We start from the raw sequence: 13,513 nt of genomic DNA, 5'->3' as shown, positions 1-13,513 counted from the left end.
ACTTTCTTTATTTATAGCACTGTTTATTATTTTCCAAGTTTTACTCATGTCATGCTTACAAAAGGATATCTGATCCGCGAAATACTTCTTTTTTTCATAACGCAATATTCCTGTAAAAGTGTTTTTATACATAATATATTTACGATGAGATTGTTCAGTACGTTTGATTTTGTCTGCATAATACAAATTGTTTTTCCGGTTTATAGAGCGTAGAAGAGATTTTGTTATCCATGGTGATCTAGGGTACTTTTTGTAATCACGTTTAACTTCTTCCAAAGGAACATATTTCCCTAAATGAGAATTCAAAATATTCATAAAAACATCAAATGATAAATCCGTATCATGAGTGCTATATACTTCTCTCCAAGTTTCTTCATTCAGACTATTCTTCAAATTCTGTAAGTTATCCGGTGTGACTTTTCTAAATACTTCTCTAGTGGGACTAATTGGTTTCGTGGTGACTGGGATGGATGTAAAAATTGGAAAGTGGTCTGATATATCTGCTAAAATGATATTCGATTTAGGAGTAGGCGTAATATTACAAAATATATTATCAATAAGTGAAGCTGTATTATCTGTCACTCGGGTGGGTTTAGTAATAAGTGGTAAAAAAGAAGCTGAAAACATACTATCAAGTAAATTCTGAGAGGCATTTACTGTGTGGCATTTCAATATATCTATATTCAAATCGCCCATAACAAAGCATTTTTTATTAACAAAAATTGGGTTATGGATGAGATCGTGTAAGGCTTCTAGAAATAATGCACTGCTGGAATTTGGAGGTCTATATATCGATGTAATCAAAATATTCCTAGACTTTGGGATATTTATTTCAACAACCAAAGATTCTAAAATTTCATTCATGGAGGTAAGTTCGGTGTGTACAAAATAATCAAAATGTTGTTTAATATAAAATGCAACCCCTCCTCCTACCTTGTTAGTTCTATTATTCGTAATAAAATCATAACCAGAAAATGCAAAAGAATTAGGGGAATATTTAGTAAGCCACGTCTCAGTGAGCCCAATAACAGAAAATAAATTCTGGGTAGGATTTTCTAGTAAAGATTGTAAATGTTCGAAGTTGCTATTTAAACTTCGGACATTTAGATGCATCAATGAAAAACTATCATTCGATATCTCTAAAGACTGAAATTGATTAATCGTTAGATAATCAGAACCTTGATATAATGTATCTTCCTCATTCACATTCAAATTATCAAAGATAGAATTAATGGTCATGATCTAGTACATTATGTAGTTAATCCGAACTTGAATGGTGTGGATTTACGCTCTTTCTAGGCTACTATAATGATAATAGAAATAACAATAGTAGAAGTAATAATAAATCAAATGATGATATCAATAACAATAATGATAACGATGAATTAATGTTACTGTGCAATATCAAAGCATGCATTCGAATCATTACGCCTATAATTCTCGTTGTAGCCGAATAAAAACAGACAAACAAACAAAATACACAATGAAAAGAAATATTCGTCAGCCTTTATCAAGCACACTGTTAAGACGCCCTCTGTCGGCGTAATATTTCCCATTTTCGCGACGGGGGAGCTTGTCCGTCTTAGCTGCTGAGTGGTGTGGTGTTTTTTTTTCGGATTCTTCATATCCATGGTTTATCTCGTCACTAAATCAAGGTGTTTATGGGGAAAATACTGACAGCGATCAGTGGTGTTATCAGTCAGAATGCTTATGACGATGAAAGCCATTACCACAATGACAGTATTGATAGTATTTTTATGTCAACTGCCATACCTTTACCCAATTTTATCGTTTAATTATGATATTTAAATTCGTTGATAGTGTTTTGTAAGGAAGATATTACCCCCCCCCCCAAAAAAAAAAAAAAACAAACAAACAAACAAATAAACAAACAAGCAAACAAACAGAAGGAAATTGTTTGGGTCCTTTGCTCATCCCGGGAGCTCTTTTGTGTTTATTAAAAAAAATGCCAAAATCCCTTAACTTAGTGAATATATTATTGATTCCTTCATTGGAAATACATTAAAGGCAGCCGATCGCCATCCCTAATGGTACGTAAACTCCGAACGACCGAAGTTTGTGTAATGCTACCACTGAGACAAATTTTAGTGTATGTGTGTGCGTGTGTGTGTACGCATCATACACAAACATTGGCACCGCGAGCTGCGGTGATTGGAAGAGAGAGGCCAGAAGACGCTGCGGCGTGTGTGTGTGTGTGTGTGTGTGTGTGTGTACGTGTGTGTGTACGCATCATACACAAATATTGTCACCGCGAGTTGCGGTGATTGGAGGAGAGAGGCCAGAAGACGCGTGGCTCTTTTGGCCTCTCTTCATGCGCATGCGCACTGAGAGTGTGCGTCCATTCGGAAGCTCTCGGGGCTCGCTGGGACAGCCATTTTGGGTTAGGAGATGAGCACAGGGAGCTCTCTTGTAGCCTACCGTATTTTCGCTGACCCATTGAGCCAGCGCTATTCTCATTCGGGGGTCACTACATTTGATACAGAATGGGGGAGGCAGCGTGTTGCGTTCGTCTCCGTGCCGCACAAACCACTCGCCACGACTGAGTGTCTTTAAGAAGGAGTATTAAATCACGTTTCCCTGAAGAATTGACATGTGTATACATTTCTTTCTAAGTTTTTACAAATGCAATGACTTAACTCATCCCGCCTTATCGAATATACGTTAAGACTTATAGGTGCTGATTAAGATTGAAATAGAGGCATTTAGAGAAAATTTCCCTGGACCGTGAACATGGGTAAAGAAAAGAACAGAATGGCGGCAATAGCCTCCGATGATTTCAAAATCACTTTGAGAACACCAAATTGAATCATAGTCCTGTATTTTACATGTAGACGAAAAGCGTAGGGGAAGGCGGGTTAAGTTAAGCATAGTGGTAAGACGAGCCACCATCCCTAGCCCAAATATGAATGAGTCAAACACTGCAGTGGTGCCATCTGTTGGTGATTAATGGCATAACCCCTGAAACCATTATATCATTTTCAATACTGACACAAAACATTTTGCTATAGAGAGAAAAATTCCATTGTCGACCACAAAAGTAAAAAAGGTGCACGTGAAACACGACGATGAGGGCGATATTTTTCCCATACGCAGCATAGCCATAACATGAATAATGGTTGCAAAGTCCAGGTATGGTTCTTAATTCTATCATAGACTTTTAAACAATGGATGCACAGTAATTATGAAGAGCTTTCTTCCAAAAAGCGGTAAATCCATTGAAAAATGATGGATTTAGCGCCTTTTGGAAGCAAGTTCTTCATTTATGCAGACACCTTATCAAGTTAAGACTGGATAAGTAAACAATCAAGACTTTATAGGGAAGTTCAGCGGTCATGGCTCACCTTGGCCATCAGATTTGGCTCATGCCAGATATCATTATGAAGTGATTCACATCGTATTTGATCATTTAGATCATTCTAGAAAAAAAAAAACAGCCTTCTTTGATGTAATATACCTTTGACCCCCTGAATGAGCTATATAGGATTGCACAAATGGCAGGAAGTTAATGATATCAAATATCATGCACCTTTCCTTTTTAATATTTCGATTTTGATGAGAAACTTTAATGTTTCACTTGGGCCCTTGCACTCATTGGCATAAACTTGACTCTCTGACTCATTGGCAGTAAAGCTATGACCACTTTCTGAGAAGGGCTATCATTACCATTTATTTTCATTTGATGTCCAACTTCTCTCTCTCTCTCTCTCTCTCTCTCTCCCTCTCTTTCTCTCTTAAAGGGACTGTACAGTAGTGGTTGAGGTAGGGATTCATGTTTTGAACATTCGTAAGTGAGATAATGAAAAGCCTCTTATGAAATATGAAAGAGCATGCAATTTTAAGAAGGATTCAACGTTTATTTGATGAAAATTGGTTTTCAAATGGCTGAGATATCCAAAAAAGTGCTAATAATAAAAGGCGACATGCCCCAACTTTATTAGTATCTCTTTGTTTCACCTTGTTTTTGGATATCTCAGCCATTTCAAAACCGATTTCCATCGAATAAACTTTTGATACCCCTTAGAACTGCATGCTCTTTGACATCTCATAGAGTGGTTTCTGAATATCTCAAAAACGTTAAAAGCTAAATCTTCACCTCGACCAGAACTGTACACACGCTTTAAAAGCACATGAGAAATACCAGAATAGTTTGGTCTGTCTTTATTTTCAGTTGAAACTGTACTAAAGTGTACTCTTGTTTCAGTTGTTGTAAAGAACCTTGATGTAACGAAAGCTTGACATATATATCACAGTGATTTTCCTAGTCCCAACATTTTCGTCTTACTTCACTGTTTTGTATTTTCGATATACTGAAGTAATTTTACTGGGTTTGAGGAGTAAGTTATTATCGAGAATCCACTGTCAAGTCATACACATAAAATAGTAACATGAAAGTGGCTCTTTGAATGAACTAATTTTCCTTAGCATAATTGTTGATTTAATATTTCGAGGACTAAATATTTTGGTAATCCTGAACAGAGACCCGTAGCAATAATTTCCCCAATTTTTCAGTCACATAATGTTTTTTTTTTTTTTTTTTTCAGACAAAACAGTGGTTTTGGAAGTGTATAAAACAATTTAATCACTGCTGCGGCTGCAACATCAACATTAACAATATTTGAGGTTTAGTTGTTTCGGCTAATGGTTACTATTTGAAACATAATTTGCTTAATCAGATATGAAACTGTGACAGGTGGATAGAGCTGATTTTTCATGCAAAGTTGCCCTTTGTAATAAATTCTCCGTTTATGTTAGTTTCAAGATGATAATACTGAATTTGCTCCGAGGTGAATAACCATAAGTAGAAGGGCATCATTTCGTTTGGTGTTGTTGAACTTTAACAACATTAACAAACACATTTTAACAAGATACCGTTGCTGTGATTTATTTGTATCTAAACGGAATTGCACACTATGAAAATAAAGATTTCATCTTCTGCATCATCAACCCAATAGGAGAATGGGATGTGGAGTGACAACATCAGTTCATTATGCTCTTTGAGCTGCATGATTGTATTTATATGAAATAAAGTCTATCTTACATTAAGCATCTTTTTCTGTAATTCTCTTTTGGTGAAATATCTATAAGTTTCGGCATTGTTTAAAAAATCAGGCAGACAAATTCAATGTTGCGTGTTACTTTGCAAACATGGACTCGCAAATAGTGCAGAATGCACACATGCCATCCTGCTCTGCTAGTTAACTGCACCAACATTGCAACTGTCAGACTGTCTTGCAATGCTGCCCAGCTACAATGGCGCTTTACAGTCGCTTAGTCAACCTAATGAGGAGACCTTGATGCACAAACATTATTTGACAGACCGAATGAACAAACCTGTCGAAGGCACATGACCATGACTGGAATGAAGCCAAACTTTGGCACGACACCCAACCTCACAAAAGCTTAAGGGAATGGTACTATAGTTTCGGTGGAGATGGGGCTTCAGGTTTCCAAAGTTTTTTTTTTTTTTTTAATGATGATTCTTTGATATAATGAGAAATCTACGGCGAAACATGAAACAACGTGTAATTCTATTCGAATAAGAGGATTAATTCAAAGTTGGAGGAAAATTGGCTCTGTAATGGATGGGATATCCAAAACAAAGCAATTTTCATAAAAGGTGAGACTCATGGATCATTAAGATCGCTTCGCTTTTGGATATCTCAGCCCTTTCAAAGTTATGTTATCAAATAAACGTTGAATTCTTCTAGAATGATATGTCACTGTTATTAATTATTCCTAATCTATAAGAATGTCTTCATGAAGCAAGGCTTGGTTTCACTATGACTGGATGTGAATCAAAGGAGATCTTTAAGCGATACGCATTTTGGGGTCTTCTGGGACAAATGTCAGGGCCTGGAAGAGCTCACAATAATGAACAACAAAGAATTTCTCGTTCCTAGCATTTACTACGCTTTGATTATATTGAACTGTGTGTTTTTATTATCATTACTGTATTTTTGTAATGAACAAAGTGATATGTGTGCTTCCTTGGAAGCACTCGAATCATAGCAGAAAGTTTATGAAACAGAAAAAAAGCTAAACCTTTTCGTGTTTGTACCTAATTTGAGAAAGGGACATTCCAACTGATAGCATCCACTGTTTCACAGACACAGTAGCCTCTAGCATTTATCAAGGAGTGAAACGTAAAATTGCATTTTTTTCAAATGTATACAGAGTAGCCATTCTTAAGCCCGCCGCACACTACACGATCAGACCGGCCGTACGACCTTAAGACCGGAGGTGTTTCGTGTTGGTTTTGAGAGTAAACTTTAAATTTCTATCACTGTTTTGTGTGCAAAAGTCATTCTTAAACAATATAGTAGCTACTGGTCATCTGAAAGAATAAAAGAGTCATAGGTTTGCTATAAAATTAACATAGTATCAAAACTTGGCATTTTCTCTACAACCTTGCTCGTTGCATGTCCAGCGTTAAAAAAATAATATATTTCCATAAAAGGTTACATTCATCTAGAAACCAAAGCATGAGTAAGTTGCATTCTCAGAATATTAATATAACAGGGTGCTTAAACCGTGAAGCATGGAAAGAGGTAAACAACCTGTGTTTCTATAAACTAACCAAGGTGTTCATCCAGCATGACCCCCAGCACTTTCATTTTTCTCTGCGTCGGAAATGTTTTTGTCTTTAGTATACAAGCGTTAAAAACAAAGTCTCTTTAATTCGAGTTCTTAAATCTATCGTCACAAACTCGCATTTCTTCGCATCGAGTGCTATTTTTATTTTCAGTCAGCCTTGTATCCACAAAGCTCCCTATTGAAAATATCGACCACACTGCTTGTACTCTTGCCTTTTGCATACATGTTCCTTCGCATACAAAGAAATGTTGCAATCCTTTTGACAAGTAAATAAGCACTAATTTTATGGAAATACCAAAGAACAATGGAACGCCACACTCGATTTGTCGCATTATAGTCGATATGCTAGTCAGGTTCACTCTGTTATTTCGTTGGATTTGTGTGGAGAGTGTCAAAATTATACATTTTTTGGCAACGTTATTGTTTAGGCATATCAGAAAAATAAGTTTCCATCTGTCCTTACCCCCTCCCCCCCCCCCCCCCCGTGTGGTTGCCACATGGCTTCCGCCAAAATATATGCAGTAAAACAGGTTTTCGTTCATATCTCGTCTTTTTTATTTTCATTTTGAATGCTAAGCGAGCCCCTTGTTTTCTGAGCCAAGAATTCCAAGAGTTAAAAATGTATAAGCTTTAATAAACTCACTTGACTGACTTGTTCGTTTGTTTGTTTGTTTGTTTGTTTGTTTGTTTGTTTGTTTGTTTGTTTCTCTGACTGTTTTACAAGTGCTCAGACATGACCCCTTCACTCACGAAGTCAGTGCCCATAAAGAATCAACGTGCTCCTCATGAGAGAAATGGGTTTATTCTTTCAGGGAGCCATCCTTCTTTACACTATCATCTTAATCAACGGAGAAAAGACAGGATTGCTTTCAACTCGACGTAGGTAATGTTGTGTGTAAAGCATTCCGTCCCCAAAACACAAAACACAAAACAAAAAAAGTGTGAGAGTCGCAGTCACATCATCTCCACCACCGCTATCATCAGATTGATACTTTTCCTGTGTGTTCTCATCATTCTGACGCTCATCGTCGCACCAGCAAAGATCATTGCAGGATTAGTTCTTTGTTCTGGAAGAATAACAAGCAGAAGAACACTCTGGTTTGTTTGACATCTGACCATCTCAATAACGGCGTTTGAAGCTGGAAGGTCATCTCTTATGGTTGTTTTCAGCTGGCGATCATACTTCTTTTGGCAGCCATTCTGCAGGGCATCCGACTGATGAACCTCAAAACAATGTCAACCTGTCCCCACACTCTCGCTTGGATATGGGTCCTGTAGACATGATACATGCCTTTGGGGATAATGGTACTATTAATACGATGAAAAGACTGAGGCATCTAAAAAGAGTGTCTGATTGGTCATTATTTCTTAACCCATCAAATCCGAGGAAAACTTTGCCGCGACTTTGTCATCATTAAACTGGGACCTCTGACTTTCAGTGCAAAGAGAAACAATTAGATAAAACTGGTTATATCTGAAAGATAGAATACAAAACAAATTTCAGGAGAAAAATCCAAATATTATGTCTTATAGATAAACAAACGTATGTTACCAAAGATGTGTGTACACATTCAAGTGTATGTGCATGTCAAAAGATAATGCAGGAACTACTAAATCAATTCAAACCAAATCAAACCAAATCAAATCAAATCAAAAACATGAGTAAGTAGTACGTTTATTAAAACCCCATTTTAACAGAGCCTTTCAAACTAGATTTACCACAAAAACATCAAGGTAGCGTCCGGCTACTTTTTTTTTTTCTAACACTCCCTGTTCTAACAGTCAGTGTAAAATTTTGCTCGAAGCGAATTTTGCCAAATTATTATTATTAAAGGCCGTGTCACACCCTTCCGGGCAAGCCTTGAGTGTGACTTGTCGAGAGCAGTTTTTTGATACCCGCATGTCTCCGCAGAGGGCCCGCACATGACAGTACGTAGCACGTATCTCGCCCGTAGTCGCCCGCAGGGTTTTTTTACCCGGTATCATGTTTAGGCCCTGTCACACCTTTCCGGGCAAGATACCCGGGCTTGCTGGGGATTTTCCACCATATACCGGACAATTTCTGAGGGCGGATAGGGATTTGGGCGAGTTTTGCAAATGTGTTATTTGCTGGACGCATGCTACTTAAGTTCTACTTTCGGGTATTTTGTGTGACCTGCGTGTCAGACGCGTGGGAGCTATAGTAGAGCACTTAAGCCCTCTAAATCATGAGAATTGTGCAAAATTTGACTAAAGCATGAAACTTCCACCAGTGTTAGTACATACCATGAGATTCATCTTAAGATCGGGAGGTAAGTCTGATTTGACCTCTGATGACCTCCAGAGGTCAATGAACTTTAAATATCAGAATATTGATGTTTGGAGTCATTTGTGAATGATAGGCCTATATATCTTGATTGCGCTGCACTAAATATGCATTTGTACTGCAAATCTTCCAATTCCACAGGGTATTGACAGGTTTCTACCATTGACCTCTGATGACCTTTAGAGGTCAATGACCTCAAAATACCATAATATTGATCTGTAATGTTATTAGTTAATGATAAACATGGTTAAGATGTGCAAAACAAGCATATCTGTTTTACAATGAAATTGTCTTCATATTCCAAAGAGCACAGACAGGGCTCTAAACCTTTGACCTCTGGTGATCTTTAGAGGATGTACAAAACAATCATATCTGTTTTACAATGAAATTGTCTTCATATATTCAAAAGAGCACAGACAGGGCTCTACCTTTGACCTCTGGTGATCTTTAGAGGATGTACAAAACAAACATATCTGTTTTACAATTTGTAGCCCAAATGGCTACTAGCACATAAAATAAAGAATAGAATAGAATAGAAGAGGATAGAGAGTAAAAGAAAACAGAACACTGCATTCGTTTTCCTACTCACCCTGTGACGTCAATATGCTCAGTATTTTTCTCTTCTTGGAGTTTATGCAACCGTTTATCTTCCTTCCAGTTATTTTTTGTCGAAACCCTCTCTCCCAAGAAAAGTCTATGGTCATAGGAATTTATAAGTTAGACATTGGCTACTTTCCCCGCTAGTGGTTCCAATGGCTCTCCATCCCCAAAGTCCCGCACCAAATTACGGGGAATGACATGATGGCGTGTTACTCTGATCCCCAAACATAAATGATCTTCTGAGCTGGAAGGTCGCCCTCCTGCCAGAATTTATCCCTCTGAAGGGATTTTTACACTTGCAAATTTTTGCTTGGTCCCGTACCGACGATGGGGCTAAGGGGAGGGGGGGGGGGGGGGGTCGTTACCCCACCAATAAGGAAATAATTTCCACTGAACACCACACCCAAATATAAGACTGAGCCAATGAAATGCTTTAGGGAAAGGAAATTTGTTCGTAAATTACAATAAATTACTTATGATTAAAAAAGAAACATGTTTGAGCCGAGAAATCAGTTAGAGTGGCAAGCTGTAAATGTGATGACCAATCCAATATCTATTTGTATCTGTACCATAATATGGTCGCCGGCTTGGAGAAAGTCGTAAGGAGCTTTTGGGAACTTACACAATAATGACGTTGTCTTCATTTTATATATATATATATATATATATATATATATATATATATGGGTCAGAATTTTGAACGATGTACAATTGAGCCAAAACAAGGTAAAATTCAAAAAGTAGGAAATTCACCAAATCATTCATCTTACCTGAAAGAGTATAACTCAAGCTTTAATATGAACCCAATTATACTTTTCCCAGAGGAACAAGTTTTTATTCACCGCTGAAGTTTACCATGTCCAAAGCAGCGAACGTCCGTGAGGAATAGTACTGCACATACATTTGAATACCATTTAACATAGTTTCCAAAGATCTGATTCAGTTCAAAATCCTAACGAAATATCTGAAGGGACATGTGTACGTGATTGCAGAATATTAAGCTTGTACTCTTAACCTGTACGTAATGGTAGACAACTGATGATTTAACTAAATTCGTCATTTCTGTGGAAATATTGCTCTTCCGCTAAACACTTTCTTAACTTTACGCGCATTTTACAGAAACTCAATATTTTCACCTCTTATTTCACTATCCCATACTTCAATCCTCACTCCCAAATAATAATATACCTTTTTAAGATGTATCTCATCTGGGCAGTCTCTATAACCCAACAAACATAGCATAGTTTTCATCACGGAGGTTCGCATGTAGCTCACGGACGTTCGGAACAAACAAGATATTGAACAATGCAGCTCTCTTGAGTTGGAAACGCATTCTACTCACAACAAACAGCAATTTCATGTCGAGAACAAACTCCTCTGCAAAATCCTGAATAGATATTTCCAATTCTCAATTATATAAGCTTGTTTATCTTCTCATACTGAGGAATCAAAGAAAACAATTTTTCCATCTCTCGTACAAACGTACGTGTAATCTCAGTGACGTAGTTCATCCTTGAGAACGAATATATTTATCAAAATTTCGTTATCATGAAGTAAATATTCAGGTCCTAAACTTGTTATATAAAGTCTACAATGCAAAATTTGCTTTTTATATAACGAACATGATCACAGCTAAAATCATGACAAAGAATTAATATAGAAAAACAACAGAAATGTGCTCCGTTATAGAAATACGAAGTTTAGCAGGGGAGGGCAAGCGAATACGTTAGGAAGAAATCCCTCTGTGTTTGCTCCTTGTGTTACACACTGTTACCGAGGAGAATTTGTGTTATTATATTAGTCAGAAATGATAATAGGTTCGATACTGCGAAGTTTCGTCATAACAAGACACAATAAGTCCATATAACTTGGATGGATGTTTGTGACTTCGATATTATACAATACGGTTTGTTATAACAAACCTTTTGTAGCGCGTCATTGACAGTTTGTCAATACGAAAATTGATAGAGTTCGTATAATTATGAAGCCTTTTTATTCGGTAAATGATAGGAATCTCCGAAGGTTAACCGAAAGGCTTATTTGTTGGAACATGAAAAATTATGTTCGCTTGTCCAAATGTGGAGAAACAAGTTAACAACTAAAATCCTCCAATTTCAAAACCTCATAATAACTGTTTTCACCTAAACGAATATCAGGCCCATTCCACTTTTAGAAGAACGGACCTAAAAATAATGATCCTTAATATCTATTTTTCGAAGAATATTTCTAATAACAAACCTCCTAAATTAACTACAATTTTTTTTCCCATTTTGGAATAACAAACCTTTGGACATCGGAGTAACGAATCTTTGGAAGAGCGAACGTATAAAAGTGCAACCTTAAACCTATTCTTAATCATTACTTTTTTAACATGTGTTTTCAAAGTAAGCACAAAAGCACAAACAAATTGACGATCTCTCTGTCTCTTAAATGTAAAATGAAAAAAAAAAAATCTTGGAAAAAATTACAAATGAATATTGTTTTTCATTGATGAGTATAAAACAACACCATGTGATGATAAGCGGAGGATTTGTGTGTTTTCATCAGACAATAATTGTATACTGCATGATTTTTGTTCGCTTGTGACGGCATTTCGATGAATAAAAAACATAAACAAACAAAAAAAAAAACTTCTCCAGAGGAATTTGGTATAAGGGGGGTGCACTGGCAATTCTTTTCTCTGTGTTTTGGAGCTCGATCCCTTCTCTGTTTCTCAGTCATTTTCATTCAACTGCTTCCACGTCCTTTTGAAACTTTTCCGTTTCTTATTCAACACATGCTCATTACAGACTTCTTCCGTCATTATCCTGAATGTGATTGCGTAGCACTTTTCGAATTTGTTTTGGTTTGTTTTATTTTGTTTTTGTTTTCTGTTTGGCCGCAGCATGTTAAGGCTACTGAGGGAATGAGAGAAAATCGTCATGAAGAGAAAAATAAGAATGAATTAAGGCATTTAATATCATGACAATTACAGCGAACGTCCGTTATGGAGACCAAAACTGGATGTGTTCTGTTTGAGACGGCAGCTACCATACTCAAAAGATAAACACTTAGAGCACCTGTCACTAAAAAGTGGCACTGATCCTCTTTCTCCTACTATGTAATCCACTGACTTATTCAACCAACGAACATCCGTGAAAAAAACGTTTTCCGTTTGTTATTACAGGTAAATTGAGTGCTGAACGCTATTCACTTTCGGGTATGAGCGGCTCGGTGATTTGGTAATATTTTCAACTAACATTAATCTTATGTGCAGTGATATATTTGTAATTGTCAGAAATTTCCTTTCTCGGACAGAACTTCCGTGAGCGAAACTTTCAGAACCTGTAACAGTACAAATTGTCTCCAGAGCCTCATTAGAAAGAAATTTAAACGCACAGAAATTACAGATTACGCAAAATTCCATTTTCCTATAACTTTGTTTTAAGTGTTTAGCTGTTTTTTGTATAATTAGAGGGAAAACAAGCGTAAAATTGTGAGTAAATTTTCAATTGTTTGTTCATCATGATCACATAACGCCTTAAAAATTCTGAAACTACTGCTCTAAACTCATTTTCTACTTTGCAAAACTTTATTTGTCGCTATTCGAGCCAAAAGTTTTAAAGAATACAGGACACTTTCGGGACAAGTTATCCCTATCGGAGGGATTGCATACGTCACGGACGTTCTCTGGAATTATCACGGACGTTCGTTCTACTACTAGGGTCATGTTCCAGGACGGATAACTAATCGGCAGAGAGTACCTAGCCTTCCTAACTCTTTCAAAAATTTGAAAAGGTATTGTCAATGCAAATTATAAGAAATTTGACATCCTTACAACATATGTATTGCTCAGAGGGGGATCAGGAGGTGAATTTTCAGAGAAAATATTAATTATTTGCTTGGTTTTTGATGAATTGCATGGTCCAAAAACTGCGGACGAACCTCAGTCCGCTCCAAAAATGGCATGCAGCTCCTCGGCTAGAGAGCCAAAGGTAAAATGCACCTTCGCCA

The sequence above is a fragment of the Diadema antillarum genome, unplaced genomic scaffold (genome assembly GCF_040938485.1).
Source record: "Diadema antillarum isolate AM-2024a unplaced genomic scaffold, OU_Dant_1.0 seq00001495_RagTag, whole genome shotgun sequence".
In the NCBI taxonomy this organism is placed as follows: domain Eukaryota; kingdom Metazoa; phylum Echinodermata; class Echinoidea; order Diadematoida; family Diadematidae; genus Diadema; species Diadema antillarum.
The sequence above is the reverse complement of the archived record's forward strand: the minus strand, read 5'-3'. Positions refer to the sequence as shown.